Consider the following 16,040-nt stretch of genomic DNA (forward strand, 5'->3'; position numbering starts at 1 on the left):
AGAGTTCATTCTTGCTTGTTCCTTGACTGTTGTCCACTCATTATGAATGAACTCAACATAGTCTGATAGTCTCAGTTCTCTATTATCTGGATTAATTTTCAAGTCAATAGGTAAAGTTGGTTCCCTTCCGTAAAGCAAGTAGAATGGAGAGAATTGTGTACTCTGATTTGTCGAAGTATTGTAGGCAAAGTTCATCAATGGTAATATCTGAGACCAACGAAGACGATTTGTTTCTTGACAATAATGACTCAGCATTTCACAAATTGTTCTGTTTACTCGTTCTGTCATTCCATTTGTTTGTGGGTGATATGTAGTTGACAACTGCCATTTTGTATTCATGAATAGGGCAATTTCCTTTATTGTGTCTGCTATAAAATTTCTGCCCTGATCACTCACGATTGTCTTCGGACAGCCATGTCGACAAAGTATATTTTCGATCAAAAATTTTGCCGTGTTAATAGTGTCCTTTTTAGCAATTGCTTTCATTTCCACCCACCGCGTAAAGTAATCAGTCGCCACGATGATGTATTCTTTCCCAGCAGATGGCGGTAAAGGACCTAGTATATCGATTCCGATTTTTTCAAAAGGAGAAGACACGTAGATTGGTTTCAAAGGTGGAACTGCATTCCCAGTACCTTTTTTATTTCGTTGACATTCTTCACAAGTCTTGATGTAATTAGCAATGTCCTTAGACATTTTTGGCCAATAATATTTTGGTTTTAGTTTCGCATATGTTTGGTAAAGACCACAGTGACCCGAAACGACATCATTATGGTAAGATTGCAAAATTGTTTTCACAAGTGAAGCTGGGACTACTGGAACCCAGTTAGTGCCTGTTTCAGTCACAACTTTTCTCAGTAGTATGCCATCCTGTAATTTATGGTTTCGAATGATTTTATTCCAAATTCTTGGCTCTAATTTTTCGATGTCATTTAATTGTTGTATTTGAGCTTGAATTAATGGATCATCTCGTTGTTGATTCATTAGATTGATAGATTCATTTTCTTGTTCACTTATTAAAAGTGCAAAGATGTCATCTCCTTGTTCTTTATCATCCTCTCCGATGCTGTTGAATTCAGGATCGTTAGTTGGATAGCGACTTAAACAGTCAGCGTCCTTATGAATTTTCCCTGATTTATAAGTTATGGTAAATTTGAAAGACTGGAGGGTCATAGCATAGCGCATGAGCCTGGGCGGTAATTTAGTTTTCGATCTCATAAAACAGAGAGCACAATGGTCTGTTACAATTTCAAACTTGATTCCCTCCAGATAATGCCTGAATTTTTCAAACGCGTAGATAATTGCAAGGCATTCTTTGTCTGATATTGGGTAATTGATTTCAGCTCCACGAATTTGTCTACTCGCGAAGGCGACTGGTTTCCATTTTCCATCGTGTTTTTGTAATAATATAGCACCTAAACCCACATCAGAAGCATCTGTTCTTAATTGGGTTTCTAGGGTGTGATCATAGTGAGCTAGCACAGGTGCTCTTATCAAGCAACTTTTGAGATATTCGAAAGCTTCCATTTGATCTTGTCCCCAAACGAACGGAGTTTCTTTCTTTGTTAATTGCGTTAATGGTTGAGCAATTTTAGCGAAGTCTTTTATAAACTTTCTATAGTAGGAGCATAATGCCACAAAAGCTCTTATGTCTCTCAATGTTAGCGGAATAGGGAAGTTTTTTACAGCACGTATTTTCTCCGGATCAGGCTCTTGTCCAGCGTAGCTTATGATATGACCCAAGTAAAGTATTTTCCTTTTGAAGAAGAAACATTTGTCAGGTTTTAGAGTCAATCCAGCTGCTCTTAGTCGGTTAAAAACGGCTTTTAGGCGGACGAAATGTTCCTCGATAGTTTTACTGAAAACTATTATGTCGTCGATGTAGACCAAACAACACGAATATTTTAAACCTGATAAGCAACAGTTCATCAATCTTTGAAAAGTAGCCGGAGCATTACATAAGCCAAAGGGCATCGTGACATATTCATACATGCCAAAACTGGTAACAAATGCACTTTTTTGGCGATCTTCTTTGGCCAGTTCAACCTGATGATAACCTGATCGAAGATCCAATAAGCTAAAATATTGCGATCCTTTAAGTGCGTCCAGTGAAACATTAATATTTGGGATTGGATAAGAGTCCTTAACAGTAATTGCATTTAGTTTCCGATAGTCCACACACATTCTCCAATCTCCTGTTTTTTTGCTGACTAAGACAACAGGAGAGCACCAAGGTGAGAATGAATCCCCAATTATTCCATCCCTCAATAATTCTGCAACGGTTTGTTTTGTTATTTCTCTTTTTTGTTCACTTTGTGAGTAGGGTGATTGAGCAATAGGTGGGTGATTTCCTGTTTCGATTTTGTGTTGGAAGAGATTAGTTCTTCCTAGTTCTTGAGCCGTAACAGCAAAAGCTGTTCGATATTCATTGCATAGTTTAACTAATTCAGTTTCCACACCGCCAGGCATTCCACTCTCTATGTTTAGAGGGAGTTCTCTATCTACGGTCGACGACAGAGGATGATTTTCTGACTCACTTTCAGGTAAATCTGAAGATTGGATGATGTCTGATTCAGAAGAGACAAAGTCGTTTAGATCGTAAATTTCATGTGACTGTTCGCCTCTTGCCAATGACTGTTCTTCAGATGATTGTGGTGAAGATTCGTCATCAGTAGTGATTAATTCAACATGCTTTTCAGTTCCAATCTTGATTGTTTTATCACCGCAATTGATATTAATTTTTGCTTCGCTCAGTAAGTCCTGTCCAACTAATATTTTGAATTTGCGAGGTACTTTTTTCACCACTTGCAATTTAGTGTCGATAACAGCCACTTTCGAACCATCAGTGATCTTCATTTGAACTTTAACCTTACCTAATATTGGTAAAGGTTTGTTGTTAGCTGCGTAAGGAACTGGTCCATCATAATTTTTTACTTTCAAGTTCAAACTATCGGCCAATTCTTTAGTGATGAGTGAGATCTCTGATCCTGTATCTAACATCGAGTCTACTTTCACTCCGTTTACTTTGACAAATTGTTGAATCAAATTTTTATGTAATATGAAGACGACAGGGTTTATGATGTATTGTTCATCTGGTTCGTATTCATAATCAGAAACTGGTTCTTCTTCCGTTTCCTCATCTTGATAGGCCATCACTCGAACTTGTGGAGCTTTGCCTCGTCCACGTCCACGTCCACGACTAGGTGGTCGCCCTCTTTTAGGAGTTGCTGATCTTTCTCTTGATCTTCCCCTACGTGTTTGTTTAGGAGGTTCGGCTGTTTTTACTTCAGTTTCCTTTTTCGAGGTAGAAGGTCTGTCACGCCAATTTTCTGTTTCATTTTCTTTTTGCGGTGGTTTTCTTTCTGCAAAAGCACGATTTGTGACTGCTGGCCGTCCTGGTTGATAATTACCTGAAGCTAAGGCAGCTTGATAGTTATTGTTAGCTTGAGCAATTACTTGTTGATAATTTGGATCATTCATGATTGTAGGTTGTCCATAATTCATTATTGGGTAAGGTTGAACCGCAATAGGGTGGGTTTGGTTAGATTGGTTAGTACAGGGCTATTCAGCTACTTAGTATGATGTTGAACGCTAATAACACTGCAACCAAACATGCTATTGGCCTAGGAATCGAATATAGTGAGTTTGGGCGACATTCATTTTTTATGTTTCAAGGACAAGGTCATTCAAGGTCATTTTTCGGAAATCGCTGCTACTTATTTTAGAGGTCAATTCGAGGTCATAACATGATTTTTGAAGACTAAAAATCTTTTTGATCGAGTTCTGACACTCTGTAATGAACTTTGCTTAAGTTATTGACGTTTAAGTTTCCAAACTTCGTTATTTGAATTTTTATTTTTTATGCAAATTCGCATTTTTTTGCGCTCACTGGAACTTTATTAGTACCGAAATTTATTTTTCATCTTTTTTATCATAAATTTCAGTTTAAAAATGATAATCTGAATGACAATTGGTGTGGATTCGAAAAAAACAATTGATAATGAAGAAAGCAAGACAAGACATTCACAAAAGCTAACAATCACTACTTTCTTACGATTTAGGTCATACAGATCAGCTCCAGGAGTGCTTTGAATGGAATGGGTTGAAAAGTTTATTTTCTATGGTTAAATGCAATTTTTACAGCATGTAATGCAACCCTGTTGCAAAAAAGGTGCAATTAAGTCCACGTGAGCGCGAAAAAATGCGAATTTGCATAAAAAATAAAAATTCAAATAACGAAGTTTACACGAAGAGTACAGCGTCTGGTGAAAGTTTCCATGCGCTCTTTTATCTGCTGAACCTGGGTTTGTAGCTGTACTATCTCTCTGTTTGGTGGTTCAAAAGGATTTGCACAACTATGCATTGCTCGTTCTGCTAAGCGAGCTCTCTCTACCAATTCCTGTAACGTTTTTGGATTATGGAGCGCTATACCATACTTGATTTGGGGTAATAATTTTTCCTTAATCATGCTTACAATAAAAACTTCGGGAGTTTTTTCATGAATTCGGAGACAGAGTTCGTTCATTTCATATATAAAAGCAACAGCAGATTGTCCGATTTTTTGGGTTGCTTTGTAAAGTTCTTGTGAGAGATATGATCTATAATCTGCCGGACAAAGATCTTCGACCATACGATTTTTTAAATCTGTGTAATTCGTTGGTACATGTTCGGGCATGACTTGGCCAGAGATAGCATAGTACCATCGCCTAGCAGTACCTTGTAAATACGCCGGAATAGCGTTGAACATATCAGTCTCGCTCCACCCCAAAGCTTTCGCAGAGAACTCAAAAGTTTGAAACCAGTCGATGATGTTTTCATCATCGTCACCGGAAAAGTAATTTATAGTTAGTGAAATGTTAGGTAAGGGTAATGTAGGACCGGTTGTTACTACCGGGGCTGCTGCCACTACTGGAGCCGCTTCTTGTTGGTTTAATTGAGAGTTTGACTGACTCATACTGTTACTCGGAACAGTTTCTTTATTACGCTGGGCCAGAATGATGGTCAATGGCAAAACGTATTAAGAGTATGGCGAACCAGAGAGCAAAAGCAATTAATGGTGAGACTACTAGTATCAATTCAGATGCTATTATTTCTATTTCGTCCTCTTCTTCGGATTCTATTTCGATAATTATATCTTTATTTCTTGAAGGTTTGATTATTGGATAGCTGTAAATATTCATAGATTAAAGGTTTCTAATGTCGACTGATAAAGCGTCGTTCGTTTCGTAACATAGAAGGGTGAAATCAATTACAGTTTTATTTTGATGGTTATAAAATACGACTACTGGTTGATGTTCACTATAGCGAGGGTGAGGTATTAATGCAAACGCTACTGCATTAATTTCTATATTATTATTGGTTTCAGTCATCCAGTTATGCTTTATCTGAATCTAGGAGGTACAGGTCTATCAGTCGACTGTATACCAGCTATCGTACAATCTATTATTAATTTACTATTGTATGAATAAACTAAAGTAATTGGTTGTTTCCCTCCGTACGAGATTCGATTTCTTAAAGGAGTAACAACAATATTTAATTTTAAAGTATCATTAGGTTTTTGTCATAGATTTCTTTACCTTTTTTTTTTTTATCAGCAATATTTACAGTTTTAATTAAGTTACTCTTTTACTGTATATTATATACAGTTGCTGATGCTCAGATCAACACAGAGTCACAAGAGTTTATTGATTATTTGAATTTGACTGTTAAGATTAGTGTTTTTGGTTTGTTTTACTCTTTTACTGTATTGAAATACAGTGATTGATACTCAGATCAATTAAGAGTTATAATGGTTAATTATTCAGCTATACTGATAATTGATTCAATACGAGTTTCTCTTCTACTGCGAAATACAGTGATTGATGCTCAGATCAATAAAGAGATTCTCTTAGGTGCATTAATAAGAGGACTTATTGTCTTTTAATATTATTTAGTGAATCATTATCATTTAATCAAGAATGAATATTTTTATTAACCTGTGATAAGCTTACTGGTTACTTTCGGCTGTTACTAGTTGAATTATTGTAAATTATTGTAATATACAGAGACAATAGATGGCGTTAGTGTTTTCAAAGCATGTATATAGAAAATCGGTTATCTGGTGATATATTGATCGTTGAAATCTTTAATTTCTATTTTCTTTTTATTGATTCTTACGGTTGTTTAATAATCTCTGTTTAATTAGGTATTGTTGTGTATTAATTATTTATTTATTTATTTATTTTTTTTATACGTGTGGTATAACTTAAAATATAAGCCCTTAAATTAGCTGTTTAAAGCAGCTATTTGTGTAACTTATTATTACTTTCTTTTTAGGTAATTCGTCAAATCTTACTATTTAAATATTCCAATATTACTATGAACAATAGTGTTCTGATGTTATTAGCATGCTAGATATGTTTAGAATAAAATTAACAACTGTAACGAATTACCAAGCTAGATCTAAAAAGAAACGCTTTCTTACCTTTATTCGATAGGTAGTCTTGAATGGCTAGGGCTGCGTTATAGTGTTAACCAGGTTGCCTATTTCCTGTGGTGCTTGAAGTTTGTATATTTATCGTTCGACCAGTTGTATCATAGATAATGTTGTAATACATTTGTTTTGCGTTAGTTCGTATATTTAGGTTGCACTACCAATTATATCATATTTAAAGTTGTAATATAGTTGTAAATAGTTAATATTATTTATTTTTCTTGGGCTGCCACTATTAGAGGTTTATAGTTGTTTAAATCACTTTACAGTTGAATTTTTTAACTTTTTCACTTGTTGAACAAGAACAACTTATTAACTTATTATATTAGTATATTAACTTAGTATATTATATATATAAGTATCAGAGAAAACAGTTCAAACAAGAAAAATTAAGTTTCACCAGTGAAAATGAAAAAAACACTTTTTTCTACTAATTTGTTTGCCTACTCGGCATCTCCACCATAATTGTGACTATTTTCATTTTTCACTCGGAGCACTAAGAGAGTGTGTCCCCTTCCTTTATTTGCCTTCTATTTATAAGGTATACATGAAGGGAGGGGAGAAGTGAATCTAAGTTTAAAAGCGACCAAATATGGTCCTACTGCTATTTTAGTTAAGCTTGGCAACATGCATTGCCAAATCTATTTATGTTACACAAGCAAGCGGCGAACAGGTTACTATGAATTTGGACAATCTCCGAATCGAAGTAGATCGAAGTCAATCCGGGGTGGCAAACTTTTCTTCCGACTTTACCAAACTAATTCGAGGTTCCCGTATCTTACCCAGTCCTCAACTCTCTGTCGATTTGTTTTTCGACTCGTCAGCCGTCGAGCTCTTTTACGACAAAGGTCTCTCTTCCTTTACTTACCTTGTCTTTCCAACCCAACCCTATGATCTTATCTCAATTGAATGCACCGATTGTACAATAAGTTCATTAAGCATGTACCAATGAAGTCCATTTGGAAAAATGATTCCTGAAAAGGAACAAAGTTCCCAATGAACAGAACTTTTTTTGTGAGTAAAAGTGGAGTAAATTTTGACTCACAAAATTGTTGAATCACAATGCAAATAAATTTTCATAATAAGGGGTGATAACTAAAAAATGAGACAAAATTTAAACTCTAATATTTAGGTAATTGGAAGGTTTATTTTATCAAATTTAGTTTCGATTTGATTATTGAGAATTATTAATTATTATTAGGTTGAACTAGTCCATAATTTTGACCTCAATCCTATTTATTGAAGATTTGAAGTACGCGGTGTAAATGTTTCGCAGTAAATTTCAAGGCTTAAAATAAAATTGGCACCAGCTTTAAATCCTTTTAATTAACGAACTAATTTGAATTGTACATTGTTGTTGCGTGAAAATAAAAGAGGATAATATTTGCAATAATCTGAGGGAATTTTAATAATTTTCCCGATTCATGAAAGTTGATCAATTTTTCGGTGAAAATGCAAAATTGATTTACTTTTCTGTCAATCTTGGAAGATGGAAAAGATGATTTTTTCGCCAGACCAAATGATAAACTGGTTCACTGGTTGGCAAAAAGTTGTATCAAATTGCAGAAACGTTTAAAACTCGCATCTATCAAGTGATTAAATCGAATCGCAAAATTTTAGCAAACTCTTCTCGATTCATTTGCTCCTGATTACTTCTGAATACTTGTTGAACAGGAAACTGTTTGCCATTTTTGCCTCTCTAGAAATGAATAGCTTCAATTACTTAATGGTAAGTAGACATTGAGCTGTATTGTAATTTCGTTCAATATTTCATGTCAAATATCCTTATTTCCATAGGTGTTCATCGAAATGGCAGCTCATTTAATGCTTGTCGTTGTCAATGCAAATCGCAAGTGCTGTTAGATGTTTAAAGTGAACGGTAAAAATTTGCGAGATCGAAAAAACACGATTGATGCACTTCTAATTGCAAATTGATTTACTTTAAAATCCAAACTCGAATGATCTTTTGTTTTGCAGTAAATCAGGATAGACTAAAAAATATAAACTAATTCTAATTCCAAATACATTGATTCATTGAAAAACCCTGTTTCGTTTGTGCTACGCTTTCTTCATTTTCTCATTGAAAAGATATGAAATGTATTCAATTTAGCTTTAGATTTTTGTCCCCATTATATATAACTAGCGGAGCCCGCGATCATAATTGATCGCAATTACAAATTTGTAGTAGAATTGTGAAATTCATAATCACTGTAAAAATAATGTTAGAATATATTGTCAATCAATGAATAGCCATGAATAACCCATTAACAGCGCTTATACTTTGGTACTTTTTTGAATCGGTTTGATAAGAAAAGGTAATTTTATTCAATATTTTAATCATAAAATTTCTTCATAAACCATGTTAGTAGTATAAAAATGGCGTCTTTCAAGCCACTTTGTAATATGCAAATGAAGGGGCGGCACAAGGGGGAAAAATCGATGAATTGAAGAAGGGGAAGCAAGAGGGGAGAAATTCCTATAGCGATGTGAAGGTGAAAATAGGCGGTGCGAAGGGGAAATTGTAATATGTAGTCGACAGGAAAGAAAATATTGATAATAAAAAGCTGATTCTTTCATTAAGAAAGTCATTTTGTTGTTAACCAGAGCAAGAGTTGTTTGCAAGATAAAAATGATAATGGAGAGTGAACGAGTGTTTGGAGTGGTAACTTGCTTTCGCTGAGCATTATCATTGTATCAATTCTCAAGACAATCTATATAGAAAACATTAAAATGAATGATTTGAAACTAGCATGATGTAAAATATATCAATATACTTTTAATTTAATGCAAGTAAAATGTACGATTAATATTGATATTAATTGATTAAAGTCAGTTGATGAATTGTAAGCGAACAATTCTCAATATGCTTTGCTCTACATAATGGACATCTATTTACATTTATAGCGCAAGTGTAACAAGCCACAGCATGATCACATGGACAAAAAACTGTGCCAACTTCATTTTCCAAGCAGACTTTGCATGTATATCTTTCCAGTTCTTCAGTTGGTAATGGTGGTGGATTGAATGGTCTTGGATGTAGATAATGTGTTGTCCACTCTTCTACATATAAAACACCTCTCATTAGATAAATGTAGGCACATAATGGTGAAGCATTCACATGTTCACACATTTACCTGGATCATCATCATTGGATCAAGAAAAATCAGTTAATCCACAATGAAAACAAACTACAACTTCCGTTCGCCCTATTGATTGTAAATTAAATGGAAAAAATGATAAGATGGAATAAAAAAATCATAACTTGACTGTGAAGACATTGCCTCTGTATAAAAATCCAGCTTCTGTAAGTGCAGTAGGAGATTGATTATTTTCTTGAGGCCAATTAGAGAATTAATCCAAGCGAAATTGTAAAGAGACATATTCAGGCATAATCGGTGTAATTCGCCTGAATCTACTAGGAGTGATTCTATTTCGATATGTTGGAAACCTACGCTGAAAATCAAACCTAAGTTTCATGTCTCTAAACTCATTCAGCATTCTTAAGATGTCCAAATTTTCTACCAGAAGACAAATATAATCACCTAAATAACCAGATGACCGTAATATCACACACAGATATATATACATTTTGTTTTTATAGTTATATTTTCAGAAAAGAGTTGTGAAAATTGTATCTCTCTCTCCATATTGTATTGATTGTAAATTATAATTACAATTTACTGTGAGATGTATTTTTGCAAAACACAAACTAACTTAGTTGCAATCCTTAGCTGACCAATAACAACATAAAGTTTCTTATAGTCATTATCTCATCAATTTTCTCATTGTGTTGTAAGCTTTACTTATCAAGTGAATATGGATATGAAAATCATCGATGAAACTCACTTCAAAAATGACAAAAGGTAAATTTATACAAATTCTATTGTTAAGTTTCCTCAAACTCATTTTTTCATGTTTTGTTTTCTTGTTTCTGTTTTCAGCAAGCGATTTAAGTTGTGTGGGTCTTAAGCAAGACTTATAACCAAGTTAAAAGATATCCATTGTAGATTGCAAGTTACAACTAAAGGATGTAGAAACAACATCTTCAACAATGAAGAGATTTTTCATATTTCATCTGCAGTTGATGCTGCAATAAGAGCTCTTGAGTTAACTTTGCAGAGAAAACTGGAAATCAAAGCCGAATTAAGTGGTGACCAGAATGATGCTATCAGTAAAGTTAAGCAAATCATTGATGCAAGTCTTGACTGATTTGGAGGATTTCATCATTAAACATAAGTTTTTTCTCTATTTTGATTCCTTTTTGTATCTCGATTTTTGATTCCTTTTTCACTTACCTTGATTGTCTGAAGCAGCTGATTTTTTTCTTCAATGAACCCTTTAAACGGCACAAATCAATCTGCATAACTTTATCGGACGATTTTTCCCCCTCGCGACGCCCCTTCGTTTGCATATTAAAAAGTGGCTTTTTAAACTACTGATGCTAACTGTCTTGTTGTAAGAATGCTGATTTCGATTTGGTAGTTGAATATGTAAATTTAAATCAAATCAAACACGGGATAGCGCAACATAGAGTTGACCGTTAGAGAAAACAGGCTCTGGTAAATATAAGCCAACTTTCTCTAAAGTCCGGCCTTGAGATTTATTGATTGTGATTGCAAATGCTAACTTGATTGGAAATTGTCTTCGCTTGATTTTGAATGGAAGTTTCGTGTCCGATGGTGTTAAATCAATCCTCGGTAAATGGACAATAGACCCACTGTTTTTTACGGTTATAATCTTGAATTTAATTGAATTCTGGTGCATTTCTTCAACTGAAAGTCGAACGCCATTTGTTAGACCAGTTTTTATGTTGACATTACGCAGTAACATCACTATTGCTACCTTTTTGTGTTCCAATTTATGTGGAGGAAGTCCAGAAAAATTTGTCCGTTGTGTATCGTGCAAGCAGACTCTAATTGCTCATCAACTATAAAGTTTGTGCTGAAATAAATTCTTTCCTCTCCTGAAATGATGTCAATTATCCTCTCATTGATTTCGTCACAATGGATATTTTTCGGACATAAAATGGCTGTATTCGCAAAAAAATGAGTGAATTAGCATTCCCTCAAAATTTTGGAAATGGTGTCGGAATCAGACTCAATCATGTACTGCTGCGGGATTGCGATGATATTAGTAAGTGGCAAAACAGGCCAAGTTCCAGCTCAACTTTTCCACCATGGCTTACAACGGGTAAAGTTTGACGGAAGTCACCTCCAAACACAAAAACCTTTCCTCCAAAAGGCTGGTGCACTTGAGTTACATCTCTTAACAATGAATCAACGATGCTTAAAGCGTTGCTAGCAATCATTGATGCTTCATCCCAAATTAAATGTCCAGTTTTTTTTAATAAATCAGCCTCGACACTCTGAACCGTGATCGCGGAAACAGAACAATCTGTAAAACCTAATGGCAATCGGATTATGAGTGTGCTGTTCTTCCATTTCGCAAAAGAATATCAGCCATACCAGTCCATGCTACTGGTAAAACAATTGAATCGTGACTTATAAGAAAATTTATCAGGCATTTATAAATACATGTTTTTCCAGTTCCTTCAGGACCATCAATGAAAAAAACATTATTGAAGGGTTCAGTATTTTCCACAGCTGTACGGATTGTATCAATAATATCATTTTTTCTCAGCTGTTGCTTGTTCATATGCGTTTCGGAAAAGCTGTTCGCATTCCCTTCGCTGTGGTGTATCAATATTAGGATGAATCGGAACTTGGAAAACCAACTTAGCAAATCTACATTTGGTAAACCAAAGTCTGCTAGTCTTTTTGAATGTTAATTTAGTATCTTCTGCAAATCTATGAGCGTTAAACGATACGCATCCTCTAGCTGGAACTCACGGAGAAAATCTTCAGAGAGGTTATCTTTGAACATGCCAAATAACTGTGAAGCATTTGCTGGACTCGCAAATATTAAAATATATGCCAAAGTGTCTCCAGATGGGAAAGAAACTTGTGAAAGTTCAGACAAACAATCAGTCCATTCCAAATCATTCGTTATCAATCCTCTGGCTCGTGCGGCTTCAGTAAACGTATTGTAAGTAATATTATTATGTTTGCGTAGATCATCGAAGCATTTGGCATCAGAAATCCGAAACAAAAGCAGCCGCAAAGAGAATCTTTCTTGTTACCGTGGTGATAAGATTTGCAATCTCTTGATTTTTTTTACTTTTGATCAACCTGCGTGAGCAAGATGACGTACTTTTTTAAACAGCAATGTATCGGCATTTGGTGATAGGAATGATATTCATCGGTCGTCTTATTGTACTCGAAATCGGCGATTATCAGCTTCTATGCTACCATTTCGCAAAAAAGCTGTGTGACCATTATTGCGTCTTTGATAAAGTGGAAAACCAGCTTCATGCATCATCGTCTGTTCTTGAAATGGTTTGAGAAACGCTTTTGAACTTTTGTTACATGGATTTTTTAAATTTTGCTCACCGCAAGGTCCATAAATCATGTGAGAAGAAACCAGTGGATACAAAAATTCATCATGAAGTATATCTGGTATTTCAGCACAAACAACTTTATCAATAATCTCGGAGGTCATTGGTTTGTGTTCATCCCCCACTTTTAATTGAATTTCAGTATGTCCCCTCTTTTGGAACTCGATAACATGGATAGATGTAACAACTATGCTGAAAATTCCTTTTTTGACCGAAAGATCTTTGAGTTCTTGCACTTTACCTTCAAAAACTCTAATTATAATATCAGTATTCTACCTTATCATAAGGTGCCAATGATTCTGCAATTTCGGGCCAGTTTGGATTGCAAGTCATGGTGATAAAATAATCGGGTTCTTAAAAATGTCGAACAGCCATTGCACCTTGATACTTCATATTCATGTTTCTGGGGCTATCGGAAAAAGAACTAGCTGAAAGTATTTATTTTTCTGCCCTTAGATTTTAGACCTTTGAGCTCTCGCATTCAAAACATCGAGCAGACCTGCTATGCATCAGCTCAAGCGTATCGCGTACCCACTTTAACGGTGCTGTTTCAACTCTTGTATAAGACTCAACAATATATTGTTGTGTAAGTTTCCCGGCGTATATAGCAGGATTGAAATAGTTATCACGGTCAAAGAGTCTATCGAAAGCGAATTGTCTTATTGAAATTGATTTCAATACATTTGTTGCTTCAGATTCATGAAGCATATTAGGTCTCCAACCTTGATCACCATTTGGCCACAAAATGGTATAAGCCATTTGTTCTCACTTGCATAAAAAATCGAATTCATGTCGTTCGTTTGTTTAGGATAAACTCTGCAGCTTACATTAGCTGGTGGAGTGCCATCTTCAGTTTTAAAAACAGCCGCTATTTCTGATACAACAGTAATGTTTGATATATTGGAATGACGCATAGGATTTTTGAAAAAGTATAGAACACATTACATAACGGGTCTATGATCTAATCTGGCTTGGTTTTGCTCTTGAATTTGAATTTGGCGCAAATTTTTATAACTTATGGTATAAATATCATGATTCATGTAATAGGCGTTTCTATTAGCTTCATTTTTCTCAAATAAATAAAGTTGACCACCAATATTTGATGCGTTTAAATGGTTGATATGATGGTGAATATTTCCACAAATCTTGCAATAATACGTGCCAGGACCTGTTGGTATTTCTATTCGAGCGCCAAAAGTTACATATGAGAAAGCACAATTGTATTGGCGTATAAACCTTCTAAAATGATTTGAATGTCGATCATGACCAGTTAGAAGTTCGTGCAGAAATTCAGGGTACTTAGATTGTTGAATTTTAACTTTGCCTTTTCGACAGCAAATACTGAATTTTTTGTCTTTTCGCCTTTCATGTTCAAATACTTTATTGTTACAGTATTGGTAAGCCAAATATGATGACTGTAATATGAATTGAGTGTATCAGCAATGTTTGACTGAATCGCGATTCCGAAACATAATTTATCTATGCAGGGCTCTTCATATGAATGAAGACTGCGTCTATTACCATCATGCTATCTCAATCTGACTCTAGAATAATGAGTTCGTCAAGCTACAGTTGCTCTTCTCCTTGGTCTGCCTCTATTATGGATTTACTATAAAGTAGAAATCAGATATAAAAATTGATAAAAGATGCATTGAAAATTTTTTGTATCGATAATGATAAGTTATTTCGAAGACAAATTTCGTAAATATAAGTTATTCTAAAATTTTCATCCATCCCTATTCTTTCCGGATCATTTCTGTAAGATGAAAACATGCGATCGAATACCTTGTAAAAGCAACGATATTCCGTAAGAACCTGTATTTCAATTAAAAATCATTTGAAAATTACTATTTGATCTCAAAGGCAAAAAGAATATCAATATTACTCAGTACTTAAGCTGTTTATTAGAAAGTAAATATTTTAGTTCAAATTCTGTGTAAAAATGAGGCAACGAATGGATCAAACAAAAATGAGTGAAATCAAATCTGATATGAAAATGTAAATTATCCAACAATTTTTGTTATCAGTAAATCAGGGTTAAAAATTAAATTTTGACTTTTTTTAAATGTTTTCTACAATATTTAACTCTTAACTCTCAACTGGAAAACTGCAAAAAATTATCAATAGAATCCAAAAAGCTAAAGATAGACAATTTAATGAAATTCAAATGAAACAAAGATAACTATTCAAAACCATCGACATCATCCACCAACTCATCGGAGAGGTTTCTCAAGTCTTTTCCTATTTCTGCTACCGATTCATAGACATGCGAATTTATTGAAACAATATCGTTATTTATTAAAAGGGGCTGTTGATAAAGCAAATAAAGATAATCCAAAACTTGACGAAAATGCCAAGTTACCCGGCCTTGTCTGTATTTAAATAAATGGAACAAGGATGTCAAGTCATCATTGATGGGTCGGTTGAATTCATAAATAATGGTTATGAGAGAATTCTAATCCATTCCTATTTCCTCCAACTCCTTTTTGTGACCGAGAAAATACAATTCATGACTAAATAAAACGAACGATACAAATTAATGCCCTGTAATAAAATGAAAGAAAAAAATGAAAATTACTATCTATTCATGTACTAATGATGTTGATTGGAAGACTGTATTTATGGTTTGTCAAACTATTCAATCATTATTCAAGGAAATAAAAATCAAATCTAGATTTTATTGGACTTTTAAAGTAACGTAAGTTAGATTCATATTATATATCGCTACGTCGACGGCGTTTGGGTTTTGGACTGGATTTTTCTTTTTCAACAACGTTTTTTGCTTGAATATTTTGTTCCTTTATATCTTCGCATGGTGATGGACCAATATTGATCCAAACTTCATCATCATATTCTTTCCATTGATGCATGAAAAGTGCGATCTCAGCATCGGCTGCATATTGACAGTATTTGCACGCCTTTATCAGTATCAAATAAGAAAAAATTAGAACTCAGATTCGCAATGAGAAAAACATCTAATTGAAAGTAATTTTATCAAAGACAAACGATATTATCACCGAAGCTGATTTAAGCTCAAATGATAGATCAAATACGAAAAATGAAGTGCTGAACAATTTAATTGAAAAAAGTCTCTATAAAAAGTAATGTTTGATT

This window comes from Tetranychus urticae, chromosome 2, assembly GCF_039701765.1.
Source record: "Tetranychus urticae isolate SD_2017Ah chromosome 2, NJAU_TeUrti_SD_1.0, whole genome shotgun sequence".
Classification (NCBI taxonomy): Eukaryota; Metazoa; Arthropoda; class Arachnida; order Trombidiformes; family Tetranychidae; genus Tetranychus; species Tetranychus urticae.